This window comes from Triticum dicoccoides, chromosome 7B (assembly GCF_002162155.2).
Source record: "Triticum dicoccoides isolate Atlit2015 ecotype Zavitan chromosome 7B, WEW_v2.0, whole genome shotgun sequence".
Classification (NCBI taxonomy): Eukaryota; Viridiplantae; Streptophyta; class Magnoliopsida; order Poales; family Poaceae; genus Triticum; species Triticum dicoccoides.
The window spans coordinates 713,265,003-713,287,864 of NC_041393.1; the positions used below are offsets into that span (position 1 = coordinate 713,265,003).

Below are 22,862 nucleotides of genomic sequence, written 5' to 3' on the forward strand. Positions count from 1 at the left end.
CTAACAGATTGGATTGGCGTTCATATGTATATATACCCTAAACGGAACTAATAGGCCTCTCATCAACTTCTGGGGTTCCGCCAAGTAGGTTATCCAGTAGCTTGGAGAAGGATGTTGATAGATTTGGCCTTTCTGGAACAGGGCTGGTGTGGAACTTCCCACCTGGAGAATTTGTTGCAATGGAGTGGAGAACCTAGCATATATATTATATATAGGAATAAATAAAACTTAATTATGAGACGATCATCATTTGGATGGATAAACACTAATCTGGTACATACATTGTTATAGGAATAAATAAATGTGTGGGCAGGCACTTTGGAGGCAAAGTTTTCAGTTCCATCAAAGAAGTTCCCCTTGTTTATCAAGCCATCAGAGATAGAACAATATGATGCCATTGTGGTGCCCGCGGTTGCTGATCATTTTATGCGGGTCGGCAAGTCCTGATGCCATGTTTTTACTACAGGTCATCCTACGCCATGCGAATCTCATGTAGCCAGTTTCCTTCATCTCATTTGGGTCAACTACTTTCATGTCGGATGTGTATGTGTTTGGGGTCATGTCAACATAGATGTAACCCATGCAACTTTCAGGGAAGTGGGTTAACTTCTCTTGAAGCAACCAAAAGATCCCATTATCCACCGTGTACCAGGCTGCGATTGATTCTGTGCAGTCAAAGGCGTACAGAATCACCACATCTAGTTGCTCCCTTCCTGCAAACAAGTATGAGCAATTGAATGTCATCCTACTAGGAAATGTTCTTGGTGATCACTCCTAAACTAACATATTGGATTGGGTGTTCATATGCATATATACCTGAAATGGAACTAGCAGGCCTCTCATCTTCCTCTGGGGCCGCCAAGTAGGTTATCCAGTAGCTTGGTGAAGGATGTTGATAGGTTTGGCCTTTCTGGAACAGGGCTGGTGTGGAACTTCCCACCTGGAGAAAATGTTGCAATGGAGTGGAGAACCTAGTATATATATTATATATAGGAACAAATAAAACTTATTTATGATACGGTCATCATTTGGATGGATAAACAGTGATCTGGTACATACATGGTTATATGCGTCCCCGCCGAGGGTAAATGTGTGGACAGGCACTTTGGAGACAAAGTTTTCAGTTCCATCAAAGAAGTCCCCCTTGTTTATCAAGCCATCAGAGAAGAACAAGATGATGCCATTGTGGTGCCCGCGGTTGCTGATCACTTTATGCGTGTCGGCAAGTCCTGATGCCATGTTTTTACTACAGGTCATCCTACGCCATGCGAATCTCATGTAGCCAGTTTCCTTCATCTCATTTGGGTCAACTACTTTCATGTCGGATGTGTATGTGTTTGGGGTCATGTCAACATAGATGTAACCCATGCAACTTTCAGGGTAGTGCGTCAACTTCTCTTGAAGCAACCAAAAGATCCCATTATCGACCGTGTACCAGGTTGGGGCTGATTCAGTGCTGTCAAAGGCGTACACAATCACCACATATAGTGTCTCCCTTCCTGCAAACCAATGTGGACAATTGGTCACTCAAGCATCCCACTATAAAATGTTCTTGATGATCAATCCTAAACTAACAGACTGGATTGGACCTTCATATGTAGATATACCTGAAATGGAACTAACAGGCCTCTCATCATCCTCTCGGGTTCTGCCAAGTAGGTTATCCAGTAGCTTGGAGAAGGATGTTGATAGGTTTGGCCTTTCTGGAACAGGGCTGGTGTGGAACTTCCCACCTGGAGAATTTGTTGCAATGGAGTGGAGGACCTAGCATATATATAATATATAGGAATAAATAAAACTTATTCATGAGACGATCATCATTTAGATTGATAAACACTAATCTAGTACATACATGGTTATATGCGTCCCCGCCGAGGGTAAATGTGTGGACATGCACTTTGGAGATAAAGTTTTCAGTTCCATCAAAGAAGTCCCCCTTGTTTATCAAGCCATCAGAGAAGAACAATATGATGCCATTGTGGTGCCCGTGGTTGCTGATCATTTTATGCGCGTCGGCAAGTCCTGATGCCATGTTTTTAGTACATGTCATTCTATGCCATGCGAATCTCGTGTAGCCAGTTTTCTTCATCTCATTTGGGTCAACTACTTTCATGTCGGATGTGTATGTGTTTGGGGTCATGTCAATGTAGATGCAACCTATGCAACTTTCAGGGAAGTGTGTCAACTTCTCTTGAAGCAACCAAAAGATCCCATTATCCACCGTGTACCAGGCTGGGGTTGATTCAGTGCACTCAAAGGCATACACAATCACCACATCTAGTGGATCCCTTCCGACAAACCAATATGGACAATTGGTCACTCAAGCATCCCACTATGCATGTTCTTGATGATCACTTCTAGACTAATAATCGATTAGATGTATTTTGATGTATATCACTAGTAGAAAATAGGGCATACGTTCGGGCCTGGTAATCCCATTAGTCCCGGTTGAGTCACGAACCGGGACCTAGGGGGTCATTGGTTCCGGTTCGTGAGGCCAGGCGGGCTGCCGGGCCACGTGGGGGCATTGGTCCCGGTTCGTCTGGCACCTTTGGTCCCGGTTGGTGGGATGAACCGGGACCAATGGGCTTCGCTCCTGGCCCACGACCATTGGTACCGGTCATTGGCTTGAACCGGTACCAAAGGGTGGCCTTTAGTCCCGGTTCATGCCACGAACCGGGACCAATGAGTTTCCTATATATACCCCTCGCCCGCGAGCAGAGCACTCCACTGCTCTGTTTTTTCAGGCCGGCGAGGGAAGAGCTCTGTGGTGCTCTAGCTCACCTCCTATGCACACGAGGTGTTCGATGAAATGCCCGAGCCACACTAGTTAAGCTTTCTCCTCTCGAAGCTCAACCTCCAAGCTCCATTTTCCTCGATATTTGTCTAGGTTTAGCGGTCCGTCATGTCCCGTCCCCGTCTTCACCGTCGTCGATTGCCCCGCGCCGATCTCATCGCCGGCACCACCATGGTGAGCCTCTTGGTCTTATCTTCTTTCTGAAAGAAAGAAAATTCTTACTTGTATGATTAGATAGATATTTCTCTAATTTTCTTACTTTTATTATTGCTTCCTATTATATAGTGCGATGGTTTTGGTATCCGCCCCCGTCGGCCCTCGTCCTGTCTATGATTCGAATGTGGTATATATTATTTTTATAACTATTTGGTTCATTTATTGTTTATGACAATTATGCCGACCAACGTGACATAGATTTTATTTATCTAGGAGGTATGTGAACCGGAAATTCCAACCGACCCTATTGTCAAGAGGTTAAATTTAGTTGAAGAAGAAAACAATTTCTTGAAGGAAAAAAAAATTAAGGAGGAGAAGATGATATTGGAGTTGCATGTTGCGGATGTCGTCGGTGATCACAAGATCAAGATGGATTCAATGCGCTTGAAGATTAGAAAGATTAGAAAATATGCCATTCATACCGAGGCTTGGTATCATTATGCCATTGGATCAATTGTTACATTGGTTGCGATTATGATCGCATTTGTTTTCGCATTGAAATGTTTTACATAGTTTCAATGTATGGTTTAATTAATTAGATGCTCTAGAGAGCTATATGTTGTTCAACGAGAAGTATGTATGTGCTTTGGTTTTAATGTGATGATGAAGTTCTATTAATTTCGTCACTTAATTATCTATTCATGATGTTCTGTAATGGTTTTTGGCACACTTAATTATATATATATAATGCACGCAGATGAACCGGCAATGGATGTACGGTGACAGACACACCTCCGAGTACATTAAGGGCGTGCATGGTTTTCTCGAAGTGGCTGAGGCAAACAAGCAGAATGGTTTTATGTGTTGTGCATGCCCTATCTGTGAGAATATGAAGTCTTACTCTAACCGGAAAACCCTTCACATCCACCTACTTGAGAAGGGTTTCATGCCACACTATAATGTTTGGACCAAGCACGGAGAAATAGGGGTTATGATGAAAGACAACGAAGAAAAATAGTACGATGACAACTATGTGCCCCCTGAATACTGTGATGCTGCAACAGGGGAAGCTGTTGAAGATCAAGAGGAACCAGACAATGTGCCCGATGATGATCTCCGTCGGGTCATTGTTGATGCAAAGAGTCAGTGTGAAAGTGAAAAGGAGAAGGTGAAGTTTGATCGCATGCTAGAGGATCACAAAAAAGGTTTGTACCCCAAGTGCGAAGATGGCAACACAAAGCTCGGTACCATACTGGAATTGCTGCAATGGAAGGCAGAGAATGTTGTGTCTGACAAAGGATTTGACAAGCTACTGAAAATATTGAAGAAGAAGCTTCCAAAGGATAACGAATTGCCCGATAGTACGTATGCAGCAAATAAGGTTGTTTACCCTCTAGGATTGGAGGTGCAGAAGATACGTGCATGCCCTAATGACTGCATCCTCTACCATGGTGCGTACGAGGATTTGAACGCATGCCCGGTATGCGGTGCATTGCGCTATAAGATCAGACGAGATGACCCTGGTGATGTTGACGGCGAGCGCCCCCGAAAGAGGGTTCCTGCCAAGGTGATGTGGTATGCTCCTATAATACCACAGTTGAAACGCCTGTTCAGAAACAAAGAGCATGCCAAGTTGATGCGATGGCACAGAGATGGCCGTAAGAAAGACAGGAAGTTGAGAGCACACGCTGATGGGTCGCGGCGGAGAAAAATCAAGAGAAAGTACTGGGAGGAGTTTGCAGGTGACGCAAGGAACATATGGTTTGGTTTAAGCACGGATGGCATTAATCCTTTCGGGGAGCAGAGCAGCAATCACAACACCTGGCCCGTGACTCTATGTATCTATAACCTTCCTCCTTGGTTGTGCATGAAGCGGAAGTTCATTATGATGCCAGTTCTTATCCAAGGCCCTAAGCAACCCGGCAACGACATTGATGTGTTACTAAGGCCATTAGTTGAAGAAATTTTACAGCTGTGGATTGGAAACGGTGTACGTGCGTGGGATGAGCACAAACAGGAGGAATTTGACCTGCATGCGTTGTTGTTTGTCACCATCAATGATTGGCCTGCTCTCAGTAACCTTTCAGGACAGACAAACAAGGGATGCCATGCATGCACGCGCTGTTTACATGACACCGAAAGTATATACCTGGACAAAAGCAGGAAGAATGTTTACCTGGGGCATCGTCGATTCCTTCCGACCAACCATCAATGTCGAAAGAAAGGCATGCACTTCAAAGGCAAGGCAGATCACCGGAAGAAGCCCGCCATGCGTACCGGTGATCACGTGCATGCTATGGTCAATGATTTAAAAGTAATCTTTGGAAAGGGTCCCGGCGGACTATCTGTTCCGAAAAACGCTGAGGGACACGCACCCATGTGGAAGAAGAAATCTATATTTTGGGACCTACCCTACTGGAAAGACCTAGAGGTCCGCTCTTCAATCGACATGATGCACGTGACGAAGAACCTTTGCGTGAACCTGCTAGGCTTCTTGGGCGTGTATGGCAAGACAAAAGATACAGCGGAGGCACGAGAGGACTTGCAACGTTTGCACGAAAAAGACGGCATGCCTCCAAAGCAGTATGAAGGTCCTGCCAGCTATGCTCTTACCAAAGAAGAGAAGGAAATCTTCTTTGAATGCCTGCTCAGTATGAAGGTCCTGTCTGGCTACTCATCGAATATAAAGGGAATAATAAATATGGCAGAGAAAAAGTTCCCGAACCTAAAGTCTCATGACTGCCACGTGATTATGACGCAAGTGCTTCTGGTTGCATTGAGGGGGCTTCTACCGGAAAACGTTTGATTAGCCAGTGAAGCTATGTTCATTCCTCAATGCAATCTCTCAGAAGGTGATCGATCCAGAAATCCTACCAAAGTTAAGGAGCGATGTGGCGCAATGTCTTGTCAGTTTCGAGCTGGTTTTCCCACCATCCTTCTTTAATATCATGACGCACGTCCTAGTTCATCTAGTTGATGAGATTGTCGTTCTAGGCCCTGTATTTCTACACAATATGTTCGCCTTTGAGAGGTTCATGGGAGTCCTAAAGAAATATGTCCGTAACCGCGCTAGGCTAGAAGGAAGCATCTCCATGGGACATCAAACAGAGGATGTCATTGGGTTTTGTGTTGACTTCATTCCTGATCTTAAGAAAATAGGTCTCCCTCAATCGCGGTATGAGGGGAGACTGGGTGGAAAAGGCACGCTAGGAGGGGACTCAATAGTATGTAGGGACGGGCATTCTTGGTCTCAAGCACACTACACGGTTCTACAGAATTCTACCTTGGTGATCCCGTATGTCGATGAACACAAGAACATTCTGCGCTCCAAACACCCGGACCAGTGTGAGGACTGGATTACATGTGAACACATCAGGAGTTTCGGCAGTTGGTTCCAAACACGTCTCAGGTGTGACAAAACTGTTTCTGATGACTTGTACTCGTTGGCGAGGGAACCATCTTCGACTGTAATGACCTACAAAGGGTACGAGATAAATGGGAATACATTTTACACGATCTCCAAGATCAAAAGAGCACCAACCAAAACAGTGGTGTCCGCTTTGATGCAGCAACCAAGAGGGGAAAGGACACATATTATGGCTACATAGTGGACACATGGGAACTTGACTATGGAAATGATATAAAGGTCCCTTTGTTTAAGTGCAAATGGGTCAATATGTCAGGAGGCGGGGTACAGGTAGACCCACTATACGGAATGACATCAGGGGATCTGAACAATCTGGGGTACACAGACGAGCCATTCGTCCTAGCCAATGATGTGGCGCAGGTTTTCTATGTGAAGGACATGTCTACCAAACCGAGAAAAAGAAAAGATAGGGAAGTGGATACATCATATGATGAGTCAAAGCGCCACATAGTTCTTTCAGAAAAAAGAGACATCGTGGGATTGGAGGGCAAGACAGACGTGTCTGAAGATTATGAAAAGTTTCATGAAATTCCTCCCTTCAAAGTCAAGGCTGACCCAAGCACCCTGTTAAACGATGAAGATTATCCATGGTTACAGCGCAATAAGCAAAGAACACAAGCGAAGAAAAAGTGAAGACTTTCTATCAACAACTATTATGATGATGCCTTTGATGTAGAATATCACTGCAGTCACAAGCGAAGAAAACGAAGTGCATCCAGTTTTTATTGTAACCATCTCAACTTTTTAGCGCATGCTATGTGGGTGAAATGATGTAATCAATTAAAATATTCTGTTATGATCAACTAAAACAAAACTATAATATCCTTCAATAGCAAAAAAAAATCAACTAAAAAGCTTTTGTAAAACTCCAATAGAAAAAGGAATCAACTCAAAAAACTTTTATAAACCTCTAGTATTACTAAGACTAAAATTATATAAAATTTATGCAACCAAAATTATCATAAATTATTTTCTGTTCAAAACATTAGAAGCAAGAAAGAATTACCAAAATTATTTTCTGTTTTTTGAATATAATGATAAAGCACAGTAATATTAAACCGCCGGAAAAATAATCACTCAAAAATCTATGTTTATAGTAAAGTTATTCAAAAACTAGTGATTCACACAAATTTCAAAAATTTCAAATTTAAACTATTTAAAATGGAAAACAAATGGCACTAACAGAAAGTTTATATTTTTTTTACCTAAAAGCAAAAGGAAATAAAAAATAAAGCAAAAAACAAAAGAAAATAAATAATGCAAAAAACAGAAGAAAAAAAACTGGGAAAATAAAAAATGCCACCTACTGGGCCAATACGGCCTGAATACGACTAGAAACCCTACAATGGGCCAGGATTCAGGCCTGCACAAGGCCCAGTAGGCCCAACAGGCATAGCAGTGACAATAGGCATGTTAGCCTGCGATCGAGAGGAGCTCAAGAGGGGTGCGGCAGTGGGGCTTATAAACCACTGCGCGCCCCTCTCAACTAGCGAGGTGGGACTAAAATTCTGGCCATGGGCAGCACGAGGCCTTTGGTCCCGGTTGGTGGCACAAACCGGTAACCGAGAACAATGGCCACCTTTGGTACCGGTTGTTGGCACCAACCGGGACCAAAGGCCTCTGTTTCCCGCCCTTTGGGCTGCTGAAAAGAGACCTTTGGTCCCGGTTGGTGGCACCAACCGGGACTAAAGGTTGGCATTGGTCCCGGTTGGTGCCAGAAACCGGGACCAATGCTCTAGCTATATAAGCAGGACTTGTGAAATTTTCATCCACTTCACCGCCCTCTGCCCCGTCGCCTGCGCCCGTCGCCGTCGTCGCCCTGCCTCCGACACCATCGCCGCGCCGCCCCCGCTGTCGCCCTGTGCCTGGTCGTCACCGTCGTCTCCCTCTACCCCATCGCCCGCGCCCGTCGCCGCCGTCGCCCTACCTCCGACACCGTTGCCGCGCCGGCCCCGTCGTCACCCTGTGCCTTGTCGTCGCCGTCGTTGCCCCCACCGCCGTCGCCGTCGCCACCCCCACGGTCGTCCTCGCCGGCCACCCCCGTTGTGAGCCGTCGTCGTCGTCGTTTTTATTTAGGTTGTTAGTAGATATCGATTTAGGTTAGTGCATTTTAGGTTGTTAGTAGATATCGATTTAAAAAGAAAAGGAGAAAAAGGAAAATAATAAGAGGAAAGGAGAAGAAGAAGGAGAAGAAGAGGAGGAAAAAATAAGAGGAGGAAGTAGAAGAAAAAAAGTAGAAGAAGAAGGAAAATAGGAGAATAATAAAATATTTCTTATTCTCCTCTTTTTCTTCTTCTTCTCTTTTTTGTTGTGCACTTGATATAAATTTGTTGTGCTATCCCTCTTCCTCCAATATGCACACACCTGTAAATCGATACACAAAAGGCTTATCAGCAACATCATCAAATGGACAATTATTTATCTATATTATCGTACCACCGGATCTTTAAGCATTAAATTGAACATGTTGGTGACAAACATGATTGTTCATACATCTTCAATAAAATTTGTGTCGAGTCGTGATAAATTTCAAAACCACCAGATCCCTTAATTACTTCTATGATTGTAACACCTAAACCATAGACATCAGTCTTGTCTGACATCTCGCTCCCGTGTATTGATTCAGGTGGCATGTTATTCCTGCATGGTATCAAAAAATGTTTAAGGGAACGGTCAGTGTCACCATTTGTTTGGTTAATATGAGAAAGAAAATCATGTCGAAATCAGTGAAACATTGCACTCACGTTGTCCCTGAAACTGAATCAACTTTGATATGGCTACGGCTTGCAGTGTAGATCCTTGACAATCCAAATCCGCAATTTTCGGTTTCATGCTCTTGTCAAGTAATACATTGGCAGGCTTTAGATCCAAGTGGAGGATCCGATTTTCACATCCATTGTGAAGATAAAACAAACCTTCACAAGTCCCCTTTTGTTGACACCAGATTTTGGCACGGTCAATAACTTATTTAAGATGGCCTCAAATGGAGAAGTGATCTTCACGAAAGAGTTTCGTATTGTCGATATGAACATCTTTGAAGTTTGGGTCATCGCAGTCCGATTTCATCTCGAAGGCCGAAACTATGCTCAAAGTACTAAGATCTTATATTCAGAGTACAGTTTGGCTGATTAAGCCCCTAAGATGACCTCAAATAGAAACATTATCTACACGGATTGTCTTCGTCTCGTCGAAACGATCGATTTTGATATAAAAATCGTTCCAATCCGAGTTAGTATGCAAAATTTAGAGCCATCGGAATACAGCCCTATCAGGAGGCAAAAACTGGCGCGCCCCACCAGACACCCTGTCTGATGGGTAGCGCAAGGGATAGCCTGTTTTGCGCGACCAATTTGACCCTCAAGATGACCTCTGATCAAAAAACGTTCAACATAAAAGTTGTTCGTCTCGTCGAAATGGTCAAGATTGCTTTTGGGCTCGTTTCCATCCGAGGTCGTTTACCATCACAAAAAAGACCCGCAAGGTGTAGCCAGTTCAAACCGAACAGTTTTGGAAAGTTCGGACAAAACCAATCCGAATTTGACTAGGGTTTTGGACGTGAATCCAAGCCTTTTCCTTGCACGGGAAGTCCAGCCGCCTCTTATATACCTAAGGGGTGACGGCCGATTGAAGAACACCAATCGAACAAACACATCCAATACTTTTTCGTGTTCATCTACTTTTATCTCTCCCCTTGTATCTTTCTTCTCGTTCTTCGTCGTTCTTCAAGATTGGAGGCTGCGAATCCACGAGGCTCTAGGGGCGGTAAGGCCGACCTCGAGCAACCAATCGTCGCCGCGAGCCCTGACGGGGTCCCTCCCGGGCGAGCGAGGTGTCTGGTCCCAAAAGCGCCGGCTTGCTGTCTTGCGTATCGGGCTGGAAGTCGGCCTCCCACGGTGTGAGTTGCGGAGCATCTCCCTCGGCGCCGTGGTTACACATCGACGTGTTCGTGTGACGTGTTCCAGCGTCAACACACTTTTTGGCGACTCCGCTGGGGACGAAGCTTTGAACGGTCTCCAGCCCGTTCTTGCTACGAAGAGATCGTCATCAAGTTGCTGCAATCTACAAAGGTAATATGAATACCCAATTCCCCTTTGTAGATGCAAATAATCCATATGTTGTTGCTAGCTCACCTATTGAGCATAATGTATCGGCTAGCCCTAGTTTTATCAATCATGCATCTAATTATGTGCAAGGGCCGATGCAAAACAATCTTCACGTTTCAAATTCTTATAAATTTAGCAACATGCAACATATGTATCCCAACTCACACGCATCGGCAACCCAGCAAATTCATATGCCGATGAGCAACATGATGAGTTCGATTAATCAATTTGAAACACCCCAAGTTAGAATTTCCAATGCCATACAAGAAAGTGTTTCACCCTTTTATTCATCGGCAGCTAATGTGCAATATAGTAATCCAACCATGCCGATGAATGAGAGAATTGGCCATGCTACTAGTGGCTATTCGGCCAGTTACTCTCAACCGTCATATGCTACACCTCGTGTTACTAATTCTTCGGCACCATACACAACTGTAGATGCTCATAATTCGGCTTCACACCTTCCTGGTTATAGCCGAATGAATGTAAATTTTACAGGAGCGGTTGTGCCCAACATTGTAGAAGATGAGGTAGTGGTGGCTGCATTGAAGAGTTTAGCCCAAAATAAGAGAATTAGTGCTCTTTGCCTTGAACAACATGAAAAGGGGCTATTTCCTGATTATGCCGCAATAAAAGCTAGAGTTTTGCAAGAAGATGAATCTTTGCCAATTGATAAAATTGGCGAGCAAAAGGATGGTCTTACAACAATGCATATGCCTTCACCTAGTACTACATCATATTATACACCCCCTACACAATTGCAAAATTTCGGCAAAACCCGTGTGTCATTGCCGAAAGAATCTAAAAGCATTGGGGGGCAATCATATCCGGAGTGGGCTGAAATTGAGAAAAAGCTTAAAGCTAATTTTGCCGCTTGCCGTCAGAAACAAATAGAAAAAGAATTGGCTCAGATAAAAGAAGCATTGCCAATTGGTACTATCAATAAAAAGAAGGATGATTCAGAACATGAAAGTGCTTCGGTTGAAAAAGCCGAATCAAGTAGTATATATTCTGAATCCATCAAATCCAACGAGGCAAGCATTATTGAGAAAGGGCATGGCAAGCATAGGAAAACAACGGTGCTTGATTTTTCTGAAGTTAATGGAACCTACTTCCTGCCCTATGAGTTCCGAGCCGTAGAAATTGACAAGCTTCAAGGACAAGAACAAGTAGCCGAACAAAGTTCGGCCGACAAAAATCTTCAAAGAAATGATGCACGGATTCAAGAAAAAGATGATGACAAGTTGTTGGGGAGCCATCCAAAGACGGAGCAAGATGTTCTTCAAATGGCACCACTATCATGTTCTCCCAACATATTTGAAGAGGTATGCATAGCGAGTACTTTACCTATTTTCATATTTGGTCGCAACTTCATTATTGATGCATCTATAAGAAATATTCTCATAAGTAATTTCGAAAGACCAATGAGGAAGGGTAATTTACTTGTTAGCAGTAAAATTGTTATGGAACATATCGGTCAACCCATTGCACCATTTATAAAGACCGATAATGACTTATTGTTACAGCCAAAGCTTTTCCCGTTGCTTTCTCTAAAGTTCATATCTAGTTGGGTAGCTTTGCTTATTTCTTACTTGGCTTACACTTGGTCTCAACTGAGACATGTATGTTCTAAATATCTTCGTTTCAGAAATTTAAAGCCAATGTTAAATTCTATTGAGAAAACCGATGTTAATATAATATCATATCCAAAGACATCGGAGATAGAGTGGAAAACACAATACATAGCCGAATGGGGAGATTCCAAATCTGAACCATTCGTTTTCTTTTCTCCAAAGCCGTTCAAACAGCAAGATCGGCTAGGAAACAACATGTATACTTTCAATTCAAGCATGTGTGATAAAATATTTGATTTGTTGCTGAAAAATAATTACATTACAATTCTTGATCACCACGTTAAGCCATCAATCCAAGGACGAATGTATTGTAAGTTGCATGATTCGTCCAAGCATAATTTTGAGGATTGCAACATGTTTCGTCAAATAGTTAAATCGGCCATTGAAAAAGGACGATTGAAGTTTGTTGAAACACCAAGAGATGACCAGTCTATTTCGATTGGTCCCGATGGCAAAAAGTTTTTACATCGACTGCTTCAAGCCGATCCATTTAAAAAGAATGTAAAAGCTGCAGGTGATGGGATCAAGCTTTCAAGTAAATAAGTTGTTGAAGAGCATAACGAGCATAATCTTGAGGGCGGGAGTTCCATCGAAGCTACAATGGAGACGCCAAGGACTGGGGGGCAGCAAGCAAATCTAATGATCGATGAAAGCAAACCAAAAGAAAACAAAGGCCGGAATAAGCGCAAGTGTAAGAGATCAAAAATCACCTTTGCTGAACTATTGGATAAATATCAAAAGAAGAGTGAAGAGAAGAATGCTTATCGGCCAAATCATGCAAAGAAACCAAGATCACCCCCAAGGCGCAAATATGAGGATCGGTATTGGCAAAGTGATAATTTTAATGCAACATATTTATATCCTTATTTTGGGCCGTCGATGCCAATGCCGTGGATACCTCCCTATGCTCATATAGATACATATTCATCATGGGACAGGTATGATACAAGGGTACATTCTCCATCTTATTCTAGACCATCTCACCAATACTATGCAGCTCCAAGGAGATCAACATTTGAACAATCACGTGTCAAAGACCGTTTCAATCATAAGGAATCGGTCCAGAGCTCAAGAAAGAAGAAAGAGGTGGTAAAGCAAGTTTACCGCGTGAAAAAAGATGGTCGTAAGTGTGCTGCTTCAGATTTGATCTCAAATAACAAAGAGCCAATTAAAGTGTTGACATTGGCTACAAAAGGCAAAGAAGTGAAACAATCAATTGATAAAAATCAGAGTGCCAAATCTGAAGAAAAGAAGTTGAGGGTGCACAAGGCCCAAAAAGAGTTGCCATTGGTTGAAAAAAAATCACAGTCGAGCTGCTCACTCGGCTTATCATATTGGAAAAAGAAGGAATTACAAAATCTTAGTGCACAAGAGCTGAGAAAGAAGAACATGGCATGGGCTCCCAAGAAGATCAATCAAAACAAAAATGATGTGCATGTTTCTATTGCAACAAGTGTTACAAAAGTGAAGAAAGAGAGAGATCGAAGCCAAAAACAGTTAAGCCGAAGGTTTGCATCACCCCATCAAAATCTTCGGTTAGCACATCATCCATATTCTTCAACCATACCATTGATGCCTTTGCCATGGAATTCATCATCAGGTATGATAAATTACCCTCCCTGGATTTATTTTAATCCATGGAAGCGACATAATTTTCTGCATCATGAGAGGGTATTACCAAATCTCTATACATTTTATTAGCTACATTTTTTCTTGCTAATCCAAAGGGCCGAAATATTTGATTTCTATTTCATTAGTTTATTTCGGCTATACATGATTTGGTGAATGAATTCTACATGGGCATTATGTTGATGGCCGGTATTTATCTATCGCCCTAAGAATATGTCAAAGCATGAATGATGTAGCATCCTAACATCGTCCTTAGTTCAAGTAGAGGCCAAAACGAGGTACATGTTCATTGATATTGCCCTTGTCTTTCTAGTACTATGGAGATTATTTTCGATGGTAAATTTGTGGCAATGGCCAAGGTGTTGGTGTTGCTTATTTATCTTCATATGGAGCTATTTTGTGAAGCCTCAGGCCGCTTATAATATTTTTGCACAATCATCAAAGCCGAATATGCATTGTCATTCGGATTGGAGCTTTGCCTTGATATAGGTGCTATACATATTGAGGCTTCCGGTGATTCATTATTAGTAGTGCAACAAATATCCAAGGGTTATCAATATTTTGACGAATCACTTATAGTTTATCTTGGGGAATGTCTATATGCAAAATTTACCTTGGTTTACTTTAAAATTGTTCATATGTCTAGACATGACAATTTGAAAGAGTTGGCACAGCAAGCATCCGGCTACTATGTTAACCATGGTGTATTGTATTTCTATCAATATCCGATGCTAGGTTTTGTCAACATAGGTAAGGCCAAACTGAAGCCCACCGCTTCGGCCACTAATGAAACTTTTATGCAGGCGAAGTAAGGATTGGAGAAAGTTCATTCTTAATTATCTGCAAAATCCTAGCGAAAGGGTGAACAATATGGTTCGGAGGATGGTTTTGATCTATGAAACCTTATCACCGGATTGTTATAGAAGCTGAGAAGTTTTCACCCAAGTTTGCATCAAGAGGTTCAAACAAGCAATGGCCGATATAAACTTATCGTCCTAAGCATATGCAAAATGGCCGGTGGAGTGTTGACATCGTCCTTAGAACAAGCTATGCGGAAGTTATTTTTCGGCACACAAACTTTGCCGAAAAACAGGGGGGCATGTGTTGACACCAGATTTTGACACGGTCAATAACTTATTTAAGATGGCCTCAAATGGAGAAGTGATCTTCATGAAAGAATTCCGTATTGTCGATATGAACATCTTTGAAGTTTGGGTCATCGCAGTCCGATTTCATCTCGAAGGCCGAAACTATGCTCAAAGTACTAAGATCTTATATTCAGAGTACAGTTTGGCTGATTAAGCCCCTAAGATGACCTCAAATAGAAACATTATCTACACGAATTGTCTTCGTCTCGTCGAAACGATCAATTTTGATACAAAAATCGTTCCAATCCGAGTTCGTATGCAAAAGTTAGAGCCATCGGAATACAGCCCTGTCAGGAGGCAAAAACTGGCGCGCCCCACCAGACACCCTGTCTGATGGGTAGCGCAAGGGATAGCCTGTTTTGCGCGACCGATTTGACCCTCAAGATGACCTCTGATCAAAAAACGTTCAACATAAAAGTTGTTCGTCTCGTCGAAACAGTCAAGATTGCTTTTGGGCTCGTTTCCATCCAAGGTCGTTTACCATCACAAAAAAGACCTGCAAGGTGTAGCCAGTTCAAACCGAACAGTTTTGGAAAGTTCGGACAAAACCAATCCGAATTTGACTAGGGTTTTGGACGTGAATCCAAGCCTTTTCCTTGCACGGGAAGTCCAGCCACCTCTTATATACCTAAGGGGTGACGGCCGATTGAAGAACACCAATCAAACAAACACATCCAATACTTTTTCGTGTTCATCTACTTTTATCTCTCCCCTTGTATCTTTCTTCTCGTTCTTCGTCGTTCTTCAAGATTGGAGGCTGCAAATCCACGAGGCTCTAGGGGCGGTAAGGCCGACCTCGAGCAACCAATCGTCGCCGCGAGCCCTGACGGGGTCCCTCCCGGGCGAGCGAGGTGTCTGGTCCCAAAAGCGCCGGCTTGCTGTCTTGCGTATCGCGCTGGAAGTCGGCCTCCCACGGTGTGAGTTGCGGAGCATCTCCCTCGGCGCCGTGGTTACACATCGACGTGTTCGTGTGACGTGTTCCAGCGTCAACACACTTTTTGGCGACTCCGCTGGGGACGAAGCTTTGAACGGTCTCCAGCCCGTTCTTGCTACGAAGAGATCGTCATCAAGTTGCTGCAATCTACAAAGGTAATATGAATACCCAATTCCCCTTTGTAGATGCAAATAATCCATATGTTGTTGCTAGCTCACCTATTGAGCATAATGTATCGGCTAGCCCTAGTTTTATCAATCATGCATCTAATTATGTGCAAGGGCCGATGCAAAACAATCTTCACGTTTCAAATTCTTATAAATTTAGCAACATGCAACATATGTATCCCAACTCACACGCATCGGCAACCCAGCAAATTCATATGCCGATGAGCAACATGATGAGTTCGATTAATCAATTTGAAACACCCCAAGTTAGAATTTCCAATGCCATACAAGAAAGTGTTTCACCCTTTTATTCATCGGCAGCTAATGTGCAATATAGTAATCCAACCATGCCGATGAATGAGAGAATTGGCCATGCTACTAGTGGCTATTCGGCCAGTTACTCTCAACCGTCATATGCTACACCTCGTGTTACTAATTCTTCGGCACCATACACAACTGTAGATGCTCATAATTCGGCTTCACACCTTCCTGGTTATAGCCAAATGAATGTAAATTTTACAGGAGCGGTTGTGCCCAACATTGTAGAAGATGAGGTAGTGGTGGCTGCATTGAAGAGTTTAGCCCAAAATAAGAGAATTAGTGCTCTTTGCCTTGAACAACATGAAAAGGGGCTATTTCCTGATTATGCCGCAATAAAAGCTAGAGTTTTGCAAGAAGATGAATCTTTGCCAATTGATAAAATTGGCGAGCAAAAGGATGGTCTTACAACAATGCATATGCCTTCACCTAGTACTACATCATATTATACACCCCCTACACAATTGCAAAATTTCGGCAAAACCCGTGTGTCATTGCCGAAAGAATCTAAAAGCATTGGGGGGCAATCATATCCGGAGTGGGCTGAAATTGAGAAAAAGCTTAAAGCTAATTTTGCCGCTTGCCGTCAGAAACAAATAGAAAAAGAATTGGCTCAGATAAAAGAAGCATTGCCAATTGGTACTATCAATAAAAAGAAGGATGATTCAGAACATGAAAGTGCTTCGGTTGAAAAAGCCGAATCAAGTAGTATATATTCTGAATCCATCAAATCCAACGAGGCAAGCATTATTGAGAAAGGGCATGGCAAGCATAGGAAAACAACGGTGCTTGATTTTTCTGAAGTTAATGCAACCTACTTCCTGCCCTATGAGTTTCGAGCCGTAGAAATTGACAAGCTTCAAGGACAAGAACAAGTAGCCGAACAAAGTTCGGCCGACAAAAATCTTCAAAGAAATGATGCACGGATTCAAGAAAAAGATGATGACAAGTTGTTGGGGAGCCATCCAAAGACGGAGCAAGATGTTCTTCAAATGGCACCACTATCATGTTCTCCCAACATATTTGAAGAGGTATGCATAGCGAGTACTTTACCTATTTTCATATTTGGTCGCAACTTCATTATTGATGCATCTATAAGAAATATTCTCATAAGTAATTTCGAAAGACCAATGAGGAAGGGTAATTTACTTGTTAGCAGTAAAATTGTTATGGAACATATCGGTCAACCCATTGCACCATTTATAAAGACCGATAATGACTTATTGTTACAGCCAAAGCTTTTCCCGTTGCTTTCTCTAAAGTTCATATCTAGTTGGGTAGCTTTGCTTATTTCTTACTTGGCTTACACTTGGTCTCAACTGAGACATGTATGTTCTAAATATCTTCGTTTCAGAAATTTAAAGCCAAGGTTAAATTCTATTGAGAAAACCGATGTTAATATAATATCATATCCAAAGACATCGGAGATAGAGTGGAAAACACAATACATAGCCGAATGGGGAGATTCCAAATCTGAACCATTCGTTTGCTTTTCTCCAAAGCCGTTCAAACAGCAAGATCGGCTAGGAAACAACATGTATACTTTCAATTCAAGCATGTGTGATAAAATATTTGATTTGTTGCTGAAAAATAATTACATTACAATTCTTGATCATCATGTTAAGCCATCAATCCAAGGACGAATGTATTGTAAGTTGCATGATTCGTCCAAGCATAATTTTGAGGATTGCAACATGTTTCGTCAAATAGTTAAATTGGCCATTGAAAAAGGACGATTGAAGTTTGTTGAAACACCAAGAGATGACCAGTCTATTTCGATTGGTCCCGATGGCAAAAAGTTTTTACATCGACTGCTTCAAGCCGATCCATTTAAAAAGAATGTAAAAGCTGCAGGTGATGGGATCAAGCTTTCAAGTAAAGAAGTTGTTGAAGAGCATAACGAGCATAATCTTGAGGGCGGGAGTTCCATCGAAGCTACAATGGAGACGCCAAGGACTGGGGGGCAGCAAGCAAATCTAATGATCGATGAAAGCAAACCAAAAGAAAACAAAGGCCGGAATAAGCGCAAGTGTAAGAGATCAAAAATCACCTTTGCTGAACTATTGGATAAATATCAAAAGAAGAGTGAAGAGAAGAATGCTTATCGGCCAAATCATGCAAAGAAACCAAGATCACCCCCAAGGCGCAAATATGAGGATCGGTATTGGCAAAGTGATAATTTTAATGCAACATATTTATATCCTTATTTTGGGCCGTCGATGCCAATGCCATGGATACCTCCCTATGCTCATATAGATACATATTCATCATGGGACAGGTATGATACAAGGGTACATTCTCCATCTTATTCTAGACCATCTCACCAATACTATGCAGCTCCAAGGAGATCAACATTTGAACAATCACGTGTCAAAGACCGTTTCAATCATAAGGAATCGGTTCAGAGCTCAAGAAAGAAGAAAGAGGTGGTAAAGCAAGTTTACCGCGTGAAAAAAGATGGTCGTAAGTGTGCTGCTTCAGATTTGATCTCAAATAACAAAGAGCCAATTAAAGTGTTGACATTGGCTACAAAAGACAAAGAAGTGAAACAATCAATTGATAAAAATCAGAGTGCCAAATCTGAAGAAAAGAAGTTGAGGGTGCACAAGGCCCAAAAAGAGTTGCCATTGGTTGAAAAAAATCACAGTCGAGCTGCTCACTCGGCTTATCATATTGGAAAAAGAAGGAATTACAAAATCTTAGTGCACAAGAGCTGAGAAAGAAGAACATGGCATGGGTTCCCAAGAAGATCAATCAAAACAAAAATGATGTGCATGTTTCTATTGCAACAAGTGTTACAAAAGTGAAGAGAGAGAGAGATCGAAGCCAAAAACAGTTAAGCCGAAGGTTTGCATCACCCCATCAAAATCTTCGGTTAGCACATCATCCATATTCTTCAACCATACCATTGATGCCTTTGCCATGGAATTCATCATCAGGTATGATAAATTACCCTCCCTGGATTTATTTTAATCCATGGAAGCGACATAATTTTCTGCATCATGAGAGGGTATTACCAAATCTCTATACATTTTATTAGCTACATTTTTTCTTGCTAATCCAAAGGGCCGAAATATTTGATTTCTATTTCATTAGTTTATTTCGGCTATACATGATTTGGTGAATGAATTCTACATGGGCATTATGTTGATGGCCGGTATTTATCTATCGCCCTAAGAATATGTCAAAGCATGGCTGATGTAGCATCCTAACATCGTCCTTAGTTCAAGTAGAGGCCAAAACGAGGTACATGTTCATTGATATTGCCCTTGTCTTTCTAGTACTATGGAGATTATTTTCGACGGTAAATTTGTGGCAATGGCCAAGGTGTTGGTGTTGCTTATTTATCTTCATATGGAGCTATTTTGTGAAGCCTCAGGCCGCTTATAATATTTTTGCACAATCATCAAAGCCGAATATGCATTGTCATTCGGATTGGAGCTTTGCCTTGATATAGGTGCTATACATATTGAGGCTTCCGGTGATGTATTTGAAGTAGTGCAACAAATATCCAAGGGTTATCAATATTTTGACGAATCACTTATAGTTTATCTTGGGGAATGTCTATATGCAAAATTTACCTTGGTTTACTTTAAAATTGTTCATATGTCTAGACATGACAATTTGAAAGAGTTGGCACAGCAAGCATCCGGCTACTATGTTAACCATGGTGTATTGTATTTCTATCAATAGCCGATGCTAGGTTTTGTCAACATAGGTAAGGCCAAACTGAAGCCCACGGCTTCGGCCACTAATGAAACTTTTATGCAGGCGAAGTAAGGATTGGAGGAAGTTCATTCTTAATTATCTGCAAAATCCTAGCGAAACGGTGAACAATATGGTTCGGAGGATGGTTTTGATCTATGAAACCTTATCACCGGATTGTTATAGAAGCTGAGAAGTTTTCACCCAAGTTTGCATCAAGAGGTTCAAACAAGCAATGGCCGATATAAACTTATCGTCCTAAGCATATGCAAAATGGCCGGTGGAGTGTTGACATCGTCCTTAGAACAAGCTATGCGGAAGTTATTTTTCGGCACACAAACTTTGCCGAAAAACAGGGGGGCATGTGTTGACATCAGATTTTGACACGGTCAATAACTTATTTAAGATGGCCTCAAATGGAGAAGTGATCTTCATGAAATAATTCCGTATTTTCGATATGAACATCTTTGAAGTTTGGGTCATCGCAGTCCGATTTCATCTCGAAGGCCGAAACTATGCTCAAAATACTAAGATCTTATATTCAGAGTACAGTTTGGCTGATTAAGCCCCTAAGATGACCTCAAATAGAAACATTATCTACACGGGTTGTCTTCGTCTCGTCGAAACGATCGATTTTTATATAAAAATCGTTCCAATCCGAGTTCGTATGCAAAAGTTAGAGCCATCGGAATACAGCCCTGTCGGGAGGCAAAAACTGGCGTGCCCCACCAGACACCCTGTCTGATGGGTAGCGCAAGGGATAGCCTGTTTTGCGCGATCGATTTGACCCTCAAGATGACCTCTGATCAAAAAGCGTTCAACATAAAAGTTGTTCGTCTCGTCGAAACGGTCAAGATTGCTTTTGGGCTCGTTTTCATCCGAGGTCGTTTACCATCACAAAAAAGACCAGCAAGGTGCAGCCAGTTTAAACCGAAGAGTTTTGGAAAGTTCGGACAAAACCAATCCGAATTTGACTAGGGTTTTGGACGTGAATCCAAGCCTTTTCCTTGCACGGGAAGTCCAGCCGCCTCTTATATACCTAAGGGGTGACGGCCGATTGAAGAACACCAATCGAACAAACACATCCAATACTTTTTCGTGTTCATCTACTTTTATCTCTCCCCTTGTATCTTTTTTCTCGTTCTTCGTCGTTCTTCAAGATTGGAGGCTGCGAATTCACGAGGCTCTAGGGGCGGTAAGGCCGACCTCGAGCAACCAATCGTCGCCGTGAGCCCTGACGGGGTCCCTCCCGGGCGAGCGAGGCGTCTGGTCCCAAAAGCGCCGGCTTGCTGTCTTGCGTATCGCGCTGGAAGTCGGCCTCCCACGGTGTGAGTTGCGGAGCATCTCCCTCGGCGCCGCGGGTACACATCGACGTGTTCGTGTGACGCGTTCCAGCGTCAACACCTTTATTATTTGGTAATGTGTGCGCCATTCATCTCCTAGAGAAACTCCTGGAAAGAGGACAATGACTCAAACGTGAAACTGAAGAATCTATTTTTTATTTAAGGATGGAAAAAAAGGATCGAATTGAAGATTTGAAGTTTACATGGCAGACGCTTATCTAAGCTTCTACCAACCATATATTCAAAGCAGAGCACCTTGTATATGTGTCTACCAAAAACAGACGTGCCATCAGGTAGCTCAACATATTTCTTGGTCTCTTCATTGCAATACCCAACTAGACGTACAATGTTTGGATGTTGGACCTTCATATGGTTACGGAGTCCCTTCATGAATTGTTTGTCATCAATTCCTTTGGTCGCATGAAGCAACTTCACTGCCATGGCTTCCCCATTGTAGACTGCCTGTTTCCATTTGATAAAACTTATCAATAATATGATGCTCAAGATAAAATAGAATACTAAGTCAATCATTGATAGTACCTTGTAAACGTCTCCATAGCCACCACCAACTTTTTGGGTGTCCGAAAAATCATTAGTAATTCTTCTCAACTTAGATGATTCTATTTCTATAGCCATGCTTCGACGATCAATATACGTGCTATACCTAGGTAGTAGGTGTGACCTTTCCTGTGTACAAACAATGCACCATCACTAACAAACTACAACAGAAATCTTGAATCATTATGTTGAGAATGCCTCAGTAAATACAATTGTACTCCCTCCGTCCCATAATATAAGAATGTTTTTGACACTATACTAGTGTAAAAAACGTTTTTATATTATGAGACATAGGGAATAACTAGTTAAAAGTATATACAACTGTAACAACTCCCTCCTATCCATATTACTTGTCGCTCAAACGGATGTATCTAGGTGTATATCACTACTAGATACATCCGTTTGAGTCACAACTAATATGGATCGGACGGAGCATATTTTTTGTTGGTTTTCTAAGCATACTAGCGAATATCGCCATCGACGAAACCCTAACCTACCCCCCCCCCCTATTCCTCCTCCCTCGCTCATAGCCCTGCCACCAGAGGGCATTGGCGAGCGAGCTTGGCTTGTTTCACAGTGGTGGAAAATAATTCTCTCTCGTGCCACATCAGTGCCCTAGCGCAGCTCACGCGGGATGGTGACGATTGTAGAAGAGGAGGGCCCTAGCGTGAATCGATCTAGTGGCGGTGCTCCGTTAGGTTTAGGGTTTAGGTAAAGACATGGTGGGCGAAGCCGATGTTGCAGCGGGCCATTCTGGGCTAGCGATAGTGGTAGTCAGACTCTCGGCCCAGTGGTCGACGTACGCATCTCGACATGGACAAGGTGTCTAAGATGATGAATCCTTCGTTTGCCGCCTCTACCTCTCCCAGCCACCGGGATCTATGGTGTTACGATAGTCGCCGGATGCGACAGTGGAACGGTCCTCTTTTCCTGCTTTAGGCTT

The 22,862-nt window shown here is 42.5% G+C and overlaps 1 pseudogene; it reads right to left on the reverse strand.

Annotated features, from left to right (window-relative positions):
* Nucleotides 1–37: 37 nt before the first annotated feature.
* On the reverse strand, nt 38–21,997 carry LOC119339488 (annotated as a pseudogene).
* Between the last annotated feature and the right edge of the window lie 865 nt (nt 21,998–22,862).